We start from the raw sequence: 14940 nt of genomic DNA, 5'->3' as shown, positions 1-14940 counted from the left end.
CAACTCATGAGCATTGTCCACACGCGAGAAAGAGATGGCGCTATGGAGGGAAAAAGCACGGACGACGGCTGACAGCGATTGGCCGTCTGACGCACCAACACATTCAAACCTTCGACAGCGCGCTCAGGCGAGGGGTATGAGGCGGAGCCAGGGGCGGGCAGCTCGACGAGCTGCTCGACAAATTTGCCGTTAGAGAGAAAAGAAAGGCATGATAAAATTCTCAGCACGCCATAACGCCTTCCGTCGCTTTGTGCAGCGGGGATTTTCGATCGCTTTCCGCCAAAAGCGATCGAAAAAGCGAGCAGAAATGTCAGCGAAAACGCTTGGATTCCGACGGAAGAAATATTTCAATCCAAAAATCAGCGCTGAAAATTTTGAAATATTTCATTTATAAATTTGCAACAATTTTGAATGCGAAATATTTAACAGCCATGGGCTGTGAAATATGTTTGCAGTTTGAGTTTGAGAAGTTTTCGATCGCTTTGCGCAGCGGGTCTGCTCGCTTTTGGCGGAAAGCGATCGAAAATCCGAGCTACAAAACTGCTCGATTTTGCCGTGCGGGATTTCGGCTCGCTTTTTCGATCGCTTTTGGTGCCCGCTGCGCAAAGCGACGGAAGAAATCATGCCGTTCGGAGAATTTTATCATGCCTTTCTTTTCTCTCCAACGGCACATTTGTCGAGCAGCTCGTCGAGCTACCCGTCCCTGGCTCCGCCTCATACCCCTCGCCTGAGCGCGCTGTCGAAGGTTTGAATGTGGTGGTGCGTCAGACGGCCAATCGCTGTCAGCCGTCTTCCGTGCTTTTTCCCTCCATAGCGCTATCTCTTTCTCGCGTGTGGACAATGCTCATGAGTTGCTGTGGCGCTTAAAAAACCGTTTATACACATTGCGGCGATGAAGTTGCATTTTTACAAATCAAACCAAAAAAGCGCAATGAGTTTAATCGATGCAATGTAAAAATGACTACGGAATCGCTAGCGCACGATGGAGGGTTTGCTGTGCAACGCGCAGAACCATAATTCGCTCTAACACGTTTCTAACACTAAGCTTTTGCTTTCGTCTGTTGTGGATTACATAGATATGCTAAGCATCCTGCGCATGTGTGTATGTAAAACTGTCGCCAAAAGTAATTTCTTCCGGAATGTTATGATCCATCGGTCAAAGAAAGGAAGGTGTTCATGAAAGGCGGAAAGACGAATTGAGGTCCCTGAGGAGGGGGTACTGACACACAGATGTTGAAAGATTGGACAGTATACTTAAATTGCCAGCGGATGGGGGGGGGGGAGGGGGGGTGGCCATGGGACTCCTACGATCATCGGTCACAGGCCCTAAAATTGTAGTCGCCATGGGGGGAGGGGAGGTGCAAATGGTTCTCCAGCCACGGAGCCCTAACGACCATCTTCCCCTTGTCGCTAATAATCTGTCCACTGATAGACATACGGCATACTACAGACTAGAGATCTTCGGCGACCGCCTAGTCCGCCTACCGTTAGGTCAACCGCTGGTTCATGACTGGGGTTTTTTATCGTGGAGGTGCATTCTTCCCCCTGCCTGCAGCGTATGCATCGGGCAGGAGACAGTGTGGCAGTATGCAAATTGCACGCTGGATAGGAGCGGTCCCGCGGCACCGCTATCGTTCCGCACATCTTAACAGCATGCCCGTCGTGGGTTCTAACCGCGTATGAACCGTCCACCGGAGCAAGGGGTTAGTCACCGGCTCCGGCTACGTGGTACTCAAGACCGGAAAAGGCCGGCATGATTGCGTTGGCTATTACGCCAATAATAATAATAGTAATAATAAAAAGAACTTAGCGTAGCAGTCCACACCCGGGTAAGAGTTTGTCTTGACTTTGTTGCTGCCAGGCTACCGCTGTGGCGCGACAAATGCACGGAATGCACTGGACCAAAACATGAACCTACCGATCCGAACCCATTCCAAGGCATTGCCGGTCAATCGGCGTCATGATAACTACTCCAAACCAACAAGCCACCAGATTCTGGACGGACAGGTGCAGCATCATACGCGCACCGTAATAAACAAATCCAGAATCCTCTTTTGTATGGATTCAATTCAAAATGTTGTTTCCACTTGCGTCCGCTAGCTGAATTGGAAATAAATGTGCAACAAATCACACGCACGTTTGCTTAAATCATGTGTCTTTTTAATACCCCCAACAGCAGAGCCGATCGCAAAGATGATGGTGCCAATCCGATAGTTGTGTTGTCTCTCAGGTAGCGAGATCCAAATGCATGGACTTTGTAGCCGCAGCGGATGAAAATGTACGCATCAGAATCAAATAGTTTTGGGGTTTCCAAACGCACGCACACACACAAACACACAAACACGCGCGCGCAAACTCACACACACACACACGCGCGCGCACGCGATAAGACACCTACGAACGCGCGCACGCGAGAACGCACCTACGAAAGCGCGCACGCAAGCACGCACCCTCCACCAAACCCCCCCTCCCCTTCCGCAATCATCAGCTATCATATAGCGCATCCTCATTCCTAGCGCCGGGTGGGGTGGGGAATTGCGACATGATAGAGTGAACGGTCACTTTCCCCGCGCTGTGTGTGTGCGTGTGTGTGACGAGACCCGAAAACTCGAGACGGATTTCGGCACATTAAAAAAAATATTTTATTGATACTATACACTGTGCTTCATGATGCTTACAAGGTCGTTGAAGCATCAAACATGTTCAAATTAAAAAAATATTAGATTAGTGTTAGACGTTCTCCTACGCTTGTTTTAAATAGGCTTCTTCACCCTCAATTGGCAGGGGCATCGAATGGTCTCATCAGCAGTGGCACGAAATAAAATAAACCATCAATACACCGATAACATTTTGAATCCCAATCCAGCTTCTCCCACAGCGTCTCAAGGTCACACACAAATTCATAAATGCTAACACCCACCGATAACAATACACAACCGCAATGCACATATGAGTATCAACGCATACACCGCAACAGCCAATCAGCGGCGGCGGAAGGCACGGGCAGAAGCGTAAGTAAGGCAAGGCAGGGTGAGGGAGGTAGAAGCAGCGGACGAAAAAATGGGCGCCAATATTTTTAAATGTTTTGACCGTTTTTTTTGCTCCGCCGCCATAAATAGTTCGTCCATTTCGCCAGCAGATGGCACTAATCTTGCTCGACCCAGCGCGGGAATCGCTGAAGTCCAGCGCGGGAGACCAGGCCAAATCTGCGCTGGCCAGCGCAGATTTTGGTGCATTTTCTGCGCTGGAAACTGCTCGAATTTGCGCAGCGGGTTCCGTCGCTTGGCGCAGCGGGCTGTTAAAATAAACGACCGTCAAAACAGTTAACGACTGCTCGATATCGCATATACCCGCACGACAAAATCGAGCAGTTTTGTAGCTCGGATTTTCGATCGCTTTCCGCCAAAAGCGATCGAAAAAGCGAGCAGAAATGTCAAGGAAAACGCTTGGATTCCGACGGAAGAAATATTTCAATCCAAAAATCAGCGCTGAAAATTTCGAAATATTTCATTTATAAATTCGCAACAATTTTGAATGCGAAATATTTCACAGCCATGGGCTGTGAAATAAGTTTGCAGTTTGAGTTTGAGAAGTTTTCGATCGCTTTGCGCAGTGGGGTTCGAGAGAGCGCGCTGTATGTGTTTATCTCTTTCTGACGAAAAGCTCCGATACGCGACCGTGTTGGCGCAAAAATGATAATGGCCGAAAAATAGTTCACACCCACGTTCGCTTTCTCCCCTCCTCCTCCTCTACCCCATCCTTTCACCACGCTTTATCATTATTGGTTCTTGCTCTCTCGCTACATTGTGCGAGAAGTTGAGAATTTTTCGATCGCTTTGCGCAGCGGGGCTATATTGAGCGGGAGACTGAAAAGTTTTCGATCGCTTTGCGCCGCGGGATTTTTGTTCTTCACAGACCTGATTTCGCGCAAAACGGAAGGGCTTAGCATTATAAAGACCTTCAAGCTGTTGATGTCTGATGAAATGATTGATATCATTGTTCGGGAAACAAATAGGAAAGCGCAACAAATTTATGAACGCGAGCGAGTCACAAACTCAGCGAAATCAGCAAGCATGCATACATGGAAAACATTAACCACATCAGAATTAGAAGCATATCTTGGGATTTTATTACTAGCCGGAGTTATGCGTTCTAATTACGTACACTCTACGGAACTATGGAAAACATCTTCACATCCAATATTTCGTGCAACAATGAGTATCTAACAATTTCGGTCGATCAATCGTTTCATTCGCTTTGACGACGGACGAACGAGAGAAGTTCGAAAGGAAATGGACAAATCAGCAGCAATATCGGATATATTTGCAATATTGAATAGAAATTTACAAGCATGCTATGTTGCAGGTTCGCATGTAACCGTTGATGAACAGTTATATCCTTATCGTGGTGGCACAGGATTAACCCAGTATATACCATCTAAACCAGCGAAGTATGGGATAAAAGTGTGGTGGGTATGTGACGCAGTCACATCATACCCCATCAAAGGCCAAATATATACAGGGTTAGCACTATCTGCACAAAGGGAAAGACACCAAGGTGAGCGTGTAGTAAAAGATTTATGTAGAATATTTCGCGGAAGTGGTCGTAGCGTAATTTGTGATAATTTTTTCACAAGTTACAACTTGGCCTCATCATTAATGTCAGATTTCAAACTAGCACTTTTAGGAACAGTAAACTAACAACGAACGTTTCTTCAGCCAATGTTTGCGAACCCTCACGGTAGGGAAATACAATCGACATTATATGGCTTTAGCGAAAACATTTCCATTTGTTCCTATATTCCTAAGAAGAACAAGTCCGTTGTTATGTTGTCAACAATGCATTATGACAAAGATGTCCAAGGTCCTAAAGAAAAACCTGCAATGATAATTGATTATAATAAATTCAAGGGAGGAGTCGACAACATGGACTAATGCCTTTCTGAATATTCTACCAAGAGGAAGACGAATAGATGACCTTTAGCATTTTTTTCAACATTTTGGACATAGCTGCATTTGCTGCTTTCAAAATATATAAGGAAAATAATTTGCAAAACTGCCAATCTACGGATTATAGACGCATGTTTTTGCAACAATTGTCCGAACAACTAACAATGCCCGAGATTCAGAGACGTTCGGAAAATGTGCAAATAATGCGACACTTTGAACCACGCAGCGAAGTGGAAAGCATGTTAGGAGGACCATTGATAGCATTATCTAAAAAAAATACTACTAACGATGTAGAAGAACGTGATGTGTCCGGACGAATAAAAAACAAAGGCAATTGCTATCTATGTGTAAAAAAAAGATCAATGAGAAAATCGTATTCTACTTGTAAAAAGCCAATTTGTACGCTGCACAGTGTTATTAAAACTAGTTGTAAATCGTGTGATTAAAAAGATGGACTTTATGTAAAAGGAATTATATTGGCATTTTGTTTGGCATTAAAAACTTGAAATAAATATATGAAAATTAAAAAAAAAAAACATAATAAACATATCTTATAGATCGTCAACATATAGTTTTATACAACAAGGAAAACAACCAAAAGATGTATACTTTTTGAAAATTTAAGATTTAGATTTAACTTTTGAAAGAAACGTAAATACAACTTAGAAAAAAGACATAAACATCCACTCAAACTTGAGGCAAGGCCGGTTAGGGTTTTGGAGTTACAACATATTTTTGATTGAAAAATATATTGATAGGATTTTTAAAATTCTAATTTTACTACGCTATGTTAGTAAACATTATGAACCTATGAGACAGTTTTCATTCAAATCTAACAAGTAACTCAAAAGATATACGCTTTTAACCACGAAAAACATCATCCTTCCATACAAAATGAATGGCCTACCCGGGTAGGCGGTTGTACGGTTATGTAGAGTTTTTTGGTCGTACACAAGACGGTTAACACTGTTTCATGTTTTTAAGTTATTTTCATTCTATGTGGCGATTTTAATCGATAAAAAATGGTGGAGGCGTACAATCTTCTTCTTCTTCTTTGGCTCAACAACCGTTGTCGGTCAAGGCCTGCCTGTACCACTTATGGGCTTGGCTTTCAGTGACTATTTCCCTCCAAGGCAGGATAGTATTGATTTCCCTCCAAGGCAGGATAGTCAGTCCTACGTATGGCGGCACGGTCTATTTGGGGATTGAACCCATGACGGGCATGTTGTTAAGTCGTACGAGTTGACGACTGTACTACGAGACCGGCTAAGAGGCATACAATAATGTAAGCATAATTGTGTTTTGTGCAATATTCAAAGGAATATTCAGTAAACTGCTAAACATGCCCATTTTGCCTCGCTTTCCCCTACAACGCTTCTGTAGCACGATAAACTATTATCATAGATTCATTCCGCAAGGTTCTGAAACAATGAATCCTTTATATCAGGGGTCTCCAAACTTTTCAATTCGTGGGCCGCATTGTTTCACAATCAACCTTGTTAAGGGCCATTTTGACGCTACCTTTATAATGAGTGGAAGTTCAAATCTCGTTTTAATAATACTTTCAAAATATATCAAATTTCTGCAGCTTTTTTTATTGAATCTTGATTTTCATCATTCAAAAGCAAAAAAAAAATTTTTGATTAATTAGTCAGAAAAGACAGCTATTTAATTTAACCTTCACCCAGTCATCGCGGGCCGCATTAAAGGCTCTTGAGAGCCTCAAGCGGCCCGCGGGCCGAAGTTTGGAGACCCCTGCTTTATATGAATTAATAGCATCACACAATAACAAAAATATGTCAACATTCATACTAACGAACACTGTTGAAAAGGCAACACAACAAGGGAAGACAAAATTAAGACAAAATTGGCCAAGGCTACCATGTTAGTTCATTCAGCTTATTCACGCACATTATTCACTAACAACGGATGCATCGGATCTGGCAATTGGAGCACTATTGCAACAGCAGGTTGAAGGTAAATTGGAGCCAATTGCGTTTTATTCTAGAAAAAATACACCTAAGCAACAACGATATTCTATTTGATATTCATTTGACAGGGAGTGATCGAGCTGGATAGCAAGAAAAAAAGGTTTTCACCCAAGTACGGTTTTGTAGCTGCTTTATTACAAATTCACTTTTTTCCTTTTCACATGAAGGCGACAAAGTTTAATGAACCAAAACGAAGTGGTCAAAAAAGGCGTGCTTCTTGTACCCTTTTCTACATTCAACTCGCCGGTGACATGTTAGTTCTTAGCGCTTTCAAATCTTGCTTGTCGGGTTACCTGATGGTAATCGTCGCTTTCGGTCACATTAATTTCGCCGCTTATGTTTCTCGCTCTCAATACCTCAGCAGTGATGCCATCATGCCCCAGCTCCTGCCATCCTATATGGGAGCAGTGGTGCCATCACTCCCGAGCCCGTCAAACATTTCACGAACGCTGGCAGTAGTACCAACAGGGAATTATTAGCAATATATTTAACTATTGAAAATTTCCATCATTTTTTAGAAGCAAGATCCTTTACTATTTGTACGGATCACAAGTCATTAACAACAGCACTTACATCTAAGCAAAATCGCCAAGACAAAACCGTCAAAATTGATTTCATATCATAGTACACATCAGACATACGATATATCACAGAGAGTAGTAACATTTTAGTCGGCACGGTGTCAAGAATGGACAGTTTACATTCCTTTTCATACAACACGCCAATCTTTTCATGATCTCAAAATTTTGCTGGGAGCGCAAAAGCAAGATGATGAATTAAAAAAATAAATTAAATTAAAAAAAAAACTTAGTATAATCTTATCAAACATAATGATCTTACAGGGTTTATCACGATTTATTGGTTGGTTCCCAACAATTTAAGGTTGTTTCCCATTTTTTTTGGGTGCGTTTTCACGATTTTTTGGCCGTTTCCCAGAATTTTTTGGTTCAATTGTATCCTGGAATACGTGCATCGCGAAGTCTGGTAGTTGATCGATTTTTGGCTATCTATGCATCTATGAATTCCGATGTCTCAAAATGGGTACGATCATGAATTAATACTCTGGGCGCTGGTATTTTGCATTTGCTTTCTGCGGAGAAAACAGTATCAAATAAGAGAGCGATGAGAGACCATCGAATTTTCAACAAATAACGGTTTACAAAAAGTACCCTTTTTTTCGCTAGATATTAAAGCATATTAATCTAAACCGAATTGGACGCCATCATCATCAAATAAAATAAGGTCATACGCACGCACAAACGAAATTTTGACACTTTTTACACGGTTTATCACACACAAATCCACATAATTTGGTATCTCGACTAATATTCGAGCAGATTATGGTTTAAAATTTAGAACGAATGCCGCTTGGGTATTCTAGCCTCATAGCTAGAATTAAACCAGAGTACCTGCTCGGAAAAATGGCAAAACATGCTGTTGTTTACATTTACCACAAGGTGTATTAAAGCGATCACGTAGTGAATCTATATTCAAAATGTATGTAGTCCAGGTGGTCTCATAACATGTTTTTTATAAGCAAATTTGAATATCACTTTTTGAAAGGATGGGTGAAAACTTTTGTTCAAACAAGGTTTCTGGAGGCTTGACGAATACTCAAAACACTCTTAAAATCTTAATTCAGAAACAGGAGCGATAAAAATCAGCCTTCTAAATTCATACACCTTGGGATAAGCCCAGCTGTATATAATACCTACTTAGATAGCTGCTCGAAAACTGCTATACACTGCAAACAGCTTCTTCTTCTTCTTTTGGCACAACAACCGCTGCCAGTCAAGGCCTGCCAGTACCCACTAGTAAAGTATGGGGACACGGTCTATTCGGGGCTTGAACCCTGACGGGCGTGTTGTTAAGTCGTTCGAGTAAACGACTGTACCACCAGACCGGCCCGGCAAACAGCTAACAGGCTCAAATTTCAGCCTAAGAACTTAAAACGGAAAGGACCCCTACATCAAATTATATCAATTCAGAACAAACAGAAAGAGCTCAATATGCATTCAGCGTTCTGCAGTCGAGTCGATCGGACGTGTTTGATGATAGCTAGCCTTGTGGTCTAATAAAGAGTAAAAGTGAGCACAAACGTAACTGTGATAGTGTGAGTAGATTAGTCGTCGTAGCGGCAAGCTATGCCAGCTACGACACGATCGCAAACAAGAGAACAATGCGTGTCCAGTGATAGTAGTGGATCTACGTCTATCGAGATACCTAACCGGAGCAAGAAAACCGGTTTGAAAAAATCAAAACGTAAACGACCTTCATCCTCATCGTCGTCCAGCACGTGCAGCTTAGTGACGGAATATGAAATAAGCACAAGTGATCAAAGTGAAATGTCCACTGTAGAGATGGACGTCGACGGGTTTCAACCTGTGTTGAAAAAACGTAGCGCAAAAGGTGCTAAAACCGATATCTCTGCACCAGTGCACATTGGGCAAACGCCTGTATAAAAATCGAAAAACCAACTTCATCGCAGGTTTACACCATAATCATTTTCTTAAAATAGATACTTAAACTTAGTTGAAACCAAAATATTTCACGTTTTTATCTTAAACTTACTGAGATATAGGCCATCAAAGTGTAAACTTTGGGTTTTTTGTCCCAACTTTGAGCTATTTTTCGACCGAACATAAACCATCATATTTTAGTATATGATGGTTAGATTTTGATAATCAATGTGTCGTTGGATAGGTTTTTTGTCATACTTTGATGTTATGTCTTAATATTTTGCAAAAACTTGTTTTTAAAGTTCATAAATGATTGAAAACCAAACATCACTGCTGAATTTTTGGATATTTTCATTTTGGAGAGTGATTTTTTTTATGATTCGACTCGATTTCACTCGTGAGTCGTATATCATTGGAAAGATTAACAATTTTCCTACGCATTGTCGTTAAAATTAGCTGCGACCATCTGCGACCCCGAAAATTATTAAACTTTTTCTTGAAAATAGCGCGAGCGATTTTGTCGTGTTGTTGTATGAGCCATACACCACCAGTATCCAACTACCTGTCATAAACGGGCATTTGAAACAAACAAGTCTTAACTTTAATCCTATCGAGATTTCGTGTGCAAATTTTGATTCAAATGTGGTGAGAATGACGTGATTAGGAAAACCAAATATGTTAAAGCTCTGAAATACTCTTAGGAAGAACAAATGCCAAATATGTGCAAATAAAACAAAATAAATTATGTCAAAGATCCTCGAACATGTAAAGAATGCGAGAGAAACGCATATAAATTATAAGTTTGATGTTATATTTGTTCAGAAAATTTTTTTCTGTAAAATGAATAAAGTGGGCACTTTATTTTGGCACAGTTATTTTGATCAATTTTGGAAAAACATATTTTTTCTTGAGCAAACTTCTCATTTTTGTCATGCTATGGTACTGCGCATTCTTAAGCATATCACGAACAATGTTTCAAAAAATAAAGCAGTACAATAACTTCATTTTTCACGGAAAAAATGGAACAAATGTAAAATTGTAAGTAGTGGCCACTTTATATTGCCAGCCACTGTAAGTAAGCGTAAAACATAAGGGTACAAAGCCGTGTTGTTGAATTATTATTGACTGCAAACCAAAGATAATACATGGTTATGAGTTTCTGCGAGTATTAACAAAACGCCAGAAAACGGCTGGATGAATACGAAGGCGGATTTGGGTCAGGAATACATAGGAGTTGAATAGTCCTTGATTATAAATACTATAAGTCAACCCAGATCCTGGCATACACTGATGATATAGACATCATTGGTCTGCGGCTCTCCTATGTAGCAGAAGTCTACCAAGGGATCGAGCAAGCGGCAGAGAGCCTCGGATTGCAGATAAACGAGGCAAACATCAAACTGATGGTGGCAACATCACCGGACCTACCAATAAATAATCCGAAACTACGTAGGCGTGATGTACAGATAGGTGAACGCACTTTTGAAGTCGTCCCAGAATTCTCCTATCTTGGGTCAAAGGTCAGCAACGACAACAGTATATGGAAGTTGAGTTGCACGCAAGGATGCTGGCTGCCAACCGGTCATTCTACAGCCTGAAAAAGCAGTTCACTTCAAAGAACCTGTCGCGACGGACGAAGCTGGGACTATATAGTACCTATATAGTTCCGGTACTCACATACGCCTCTGAGACATGGACACTCTCTCCAAATCTGATGAAACCCTCTTAGCCGCGTTCGAGAGGAAGATGCTCAGAAGGATACTTGGCCCCGTATGTGTGGAGGGACAATGGAGGAGCCGCTATAATGACGAGCTATACGAGATGTACGGCGACCTCACTGTCGTACAGCGTATCAAGCTCGCCAGGCTCCATGTTATACGCCATGTTGTACGCATGGAAACGGACGACCCAGCCCGTAAAGTCTTTTTAGGCCGTTCACAAGGACAGAGGAGGCGTGGTAGGCCCAAATTGAGGTGGCATGATGGCGTGGAGGCCGTTATTAAGGCCGGGATAACGGACTGGCAGACGAAGGCGCGAGACCGTGAGCGGTTTCGGACACTCCTGAGGCAGGCCAAGACCGCAAAGCGCTTGTAGCGCCGGATAAGTAAGTAAGTAAGTAGATTATATATACTGTCGGATTTGGATACATACTTAAACAGGCGGAAGTTGTAAAGTGTGGGAACACGGTGGTACTTGCTGAGTGATCTTTTATAATCCCTTCCTAAGGTCCGCAGAGTTCCACCTAACCATAATGAGCGAGGACGGGGATGTAGAAGTGGTCAGAAGAAGGAAATGAAGCTTTGAAAGTAATAACAAACGTTGATAAAGTATTTTTTTTTGTTTTTTTTTTCTTTGGCTCAACAACCGATGTCGGTCAAGGCCTGCCTGTACCCCCACTTGTGGGCTTTGGCTTTCAGTGACTAATTGATTCCCCCCCATAGCGGGATAGTCAGTCCTACATATGGCGGCGCGGTCTATTTGGGGATTGAACCCATGACGGGCATGTTGTTAAGTCGTACGAGTTGACGACTGTACTACGAGACCGGCTCAATTATTATAAAGTATAATCGATAGATATTTCATGATCCAGAAATGACCAATCCAAAAATGTAATGTGAGAGATAATGCAGCATAATTTGTTTTCCGCAAATTGAGTTTTTTTTTCATGACATGACGAGGCTAACCTATAACCGTAATGATATCAAGTTTTATCACTGGTGCGACCAAAAATAACGAAACGACCAAAATTATCATACTGATATGATTTGTACTAGGTCTTAACCAGGCATCAAAAAATTATATCGAAGAAGCTATAATACAAGTTCAAACTGTATTGCTTAGAGAAAATATATTTTTTCTTATACAAAACTGTCAAATTCTTAACAAACAATCGAAACCTTGCTTTAAAAAATGATAACACTTTGCACGATTGCATCGAAGAAGAGTAAAAGGATGTAAACTTTGAAGATGTAGTGTATAGCAACTCGTTGCGCTCTCGTTGCAAATCGAATTTCTATGCAACTGCTGAATTTTCCCACAACGTAGCGCTCCATAGCGCGACAGAATATTGTAATACGATATTTTTCCCTTTTGGCAATATAGCTCAGAGTTCAACTTGTATTAGAATTATTATTATTATAATTATTTTTATTATTTTTATTATTATTATTATTGTTATTATTATTATTATTATTGTTATATTATTATTATTATTGTTATTATTATTATTATTATTATTATGATTATTATTATGATTATTATTATGATTATTATTATTATTATTATTATTATTATTATTATTATTATTATTATTATTATTATTATTATTATTATTATTATTATTATTATTATTATTATTATTATTATTATTATTATTATTATTATTATTATTATTATTATTATTATTATTATTATTATTATTATTATTATTATTATTATTATTATTATTATTATTATTATTATACTTATTCTTATTATTATAATTATTATTATTATTATTGCCGGTCTCGTAGTACAGTCGTCAACTCGTACGACTTAACAACATGCCCGTCATGGGTTCGATCCCCAAATAGACCGTGCCGCCATACGTAGGATTGACTATCCTGCTATGGGGGGAAATCAATTAGTCACTGAAAGCCAAAGCCCACTAGTGGTACAGGCAGGCCTTGACCGACAACGGTTGTTGAGCCAAAGAAGAAGAAGATTATTTTTATTATTATTATTATTATTATTATTATTATTATTATTATATTTATTATTACTATTATTATTAATATTAACCTTATTTCATGTTTACGACAAACTAGGCCGTTCTTAGGAGGATGAAATAGATATGTTTTGAGCTATTTCATGAAAGTGATTATTTTATGCTTTGATCATTTGAAAATTATGTGGGTTGAAGTGATCAAACTACAAGAAGAAACTACCATTAAACATAGCTATTTATGTAGCAATGATATGATGGAAAAATGTTTGACAAACCGATTCGGCATCAAAATAGAAATTCACTTTTTTACGAAAGAGTTTGATATTTGACCCTTATAGTCCAGTGTAAGATAGGAGCCAATGCAAATGAAGTATTTCTCAAAAAGATTATTTAGACGCTTCTTTACACTCATTCATACAAAATTAAATAACAGTTTCAATTTTTATTTACATGCGGGGCATCCTGAATCCCGCTGTATGCACAAAGTAATGGTTAGTCGTTTGTACTGGTGAACATCATTGGTTTGTACAGTGGTCTGTAATGGTGGTTTGTAGTAGTGAACTTGAAGTTTGAAATACAATTTGATGAAAATACATGAAATAACAAAAAATGTTGAGATAATAATTCACTAATTAACTGATCAATCAATCTTAAATGCATATTTGGTAAGATTAAACGTCAATTTCATATTCCATTGTTATTTGAATTGTTTGCAGTGAAAAGCAGAGGTAAACTAATCTATTTTTGGACCAACGCGCTAGTGAAATTTTCACAGGAAAAACTCAAGCAGTTTTTTTGCTTTTAATGTTGTGTGCGTCTTCTTCAAACTTTTTACTCGATCAACTAGAGATGGTGTCAAAATCACCCGTATTCATGCTTTGGTTATTCACGTTACGCGCAGACTCAATTTTTTTAGAAAATGGTTTCCACTCCCTCATTAATATACATTCTAATGCTTTACTGAATCATAAAACCGATTTGAAGTTTGTTTCTATCATCTGAAACTCACAATTTTGTTGAGTTTGATGCTTTGTTGTATAAAAATGCTGTCGCTAAAAATACAATTGCTATACCATTTGCATTGGGAAAGGAGTACAGAGCATGCGTAAACTCATAAAGCTAAACTATAATCATCAAATCAAACGGGAATAGATTATTTTGTTTCATTGGCGATGTTTTCGATTGTTTTGTTCAGGACCGGCGTTGAATATTAATTGATTCACATCAAACAAAGAATATACTACTTTCTTTCAAGTGCCCTTTTGTCCTTGAAATCAGTTCGTTTAGCATTGAATATTTGTTTTAAAATAGTATTAAAACATAAGAGCAAAAAGATAGTATCAGAAAAGTAAAAAGTACGCAGGAATGTGAAAAACCAACGCAACTTAAGTGTATAGTTATGTAGCTACTGATATATTACTTGGCTAGACAATTTTAAATATTTTGAATGTATTACGAAAAAAAATATAAACAGGCGTATTTACAAGCGCCTACAAAAAATAGTTTATTGACTGATCGATTACCTAACACTGTTTTTGTATTGCCTGTCGCTAAACTCTATGATAAGAAACTATGTTGTTTTAGCATCTTCAACATGTCTGTGATACTCAACCAATCATTTTTAGGTGAAGGAGGTAATATTTGCATTATAATGTATTTTGTAATGGAGTAATTTAATAAACAATCCTACACTGTTCTTAACTTAATATCAAGAAAATTGATTATTAAATTACTTATTGTAATATTATGTAAATCTACGCTTTAATTCACAATAACAACAATATGAAGAACATATAATATTTCACTTCACCCCATATATGTCACGCTACAAACTA

General features: G+C 39.4%; 1 protein-coding gene across 6 annotated transcripts in view; it reads right to left on the bottom strand.

Annotated features, from left to right (window-relative positions):
* The window catches only part of LOC120949189 (ubiquitin carboxyl-terminal hydrolase Usp2), a 195739-nt gene that overhangs the window by 180557 nt on the left and 242 nt on the right, over window positions 1-14940 (bottom strand). The window contains exon 2 of one of the 6 annotated variants that reach the window (XM_040366298.2): window positions 11551-11697. The exons of 4 other annotated variants lie outside the window; for them this stretch is intronic. The gene's annotated coding sequence lies outside the window, so the exon portion shown is untranslated. The remainder of the gene's footprint in view (window positions 1-11550; window positions 11698-14940) is intronic. One more of the 6 variants, XM_040366309.2, reaches the window with a different exon arrangement.

The sequence above is a fragment of the Anopheles coluzzii genome, chromosome X (genome assembly GCF_943734685.1).
Source record: "Anopheles coluzzii chromosome X, AcolN3, whole genome shotgun sequence".
Lineage (NCBI taxonomy): Eukaryota > Metazoa > Arthropoda > Insecta > Diptera > Culicidae > Anopheles > Anopheles coluzzii.
Note: the sequence above shows the minus strand (reverse complement) of the source record. Positions and strands in the feature narration are given on the sequence as shown.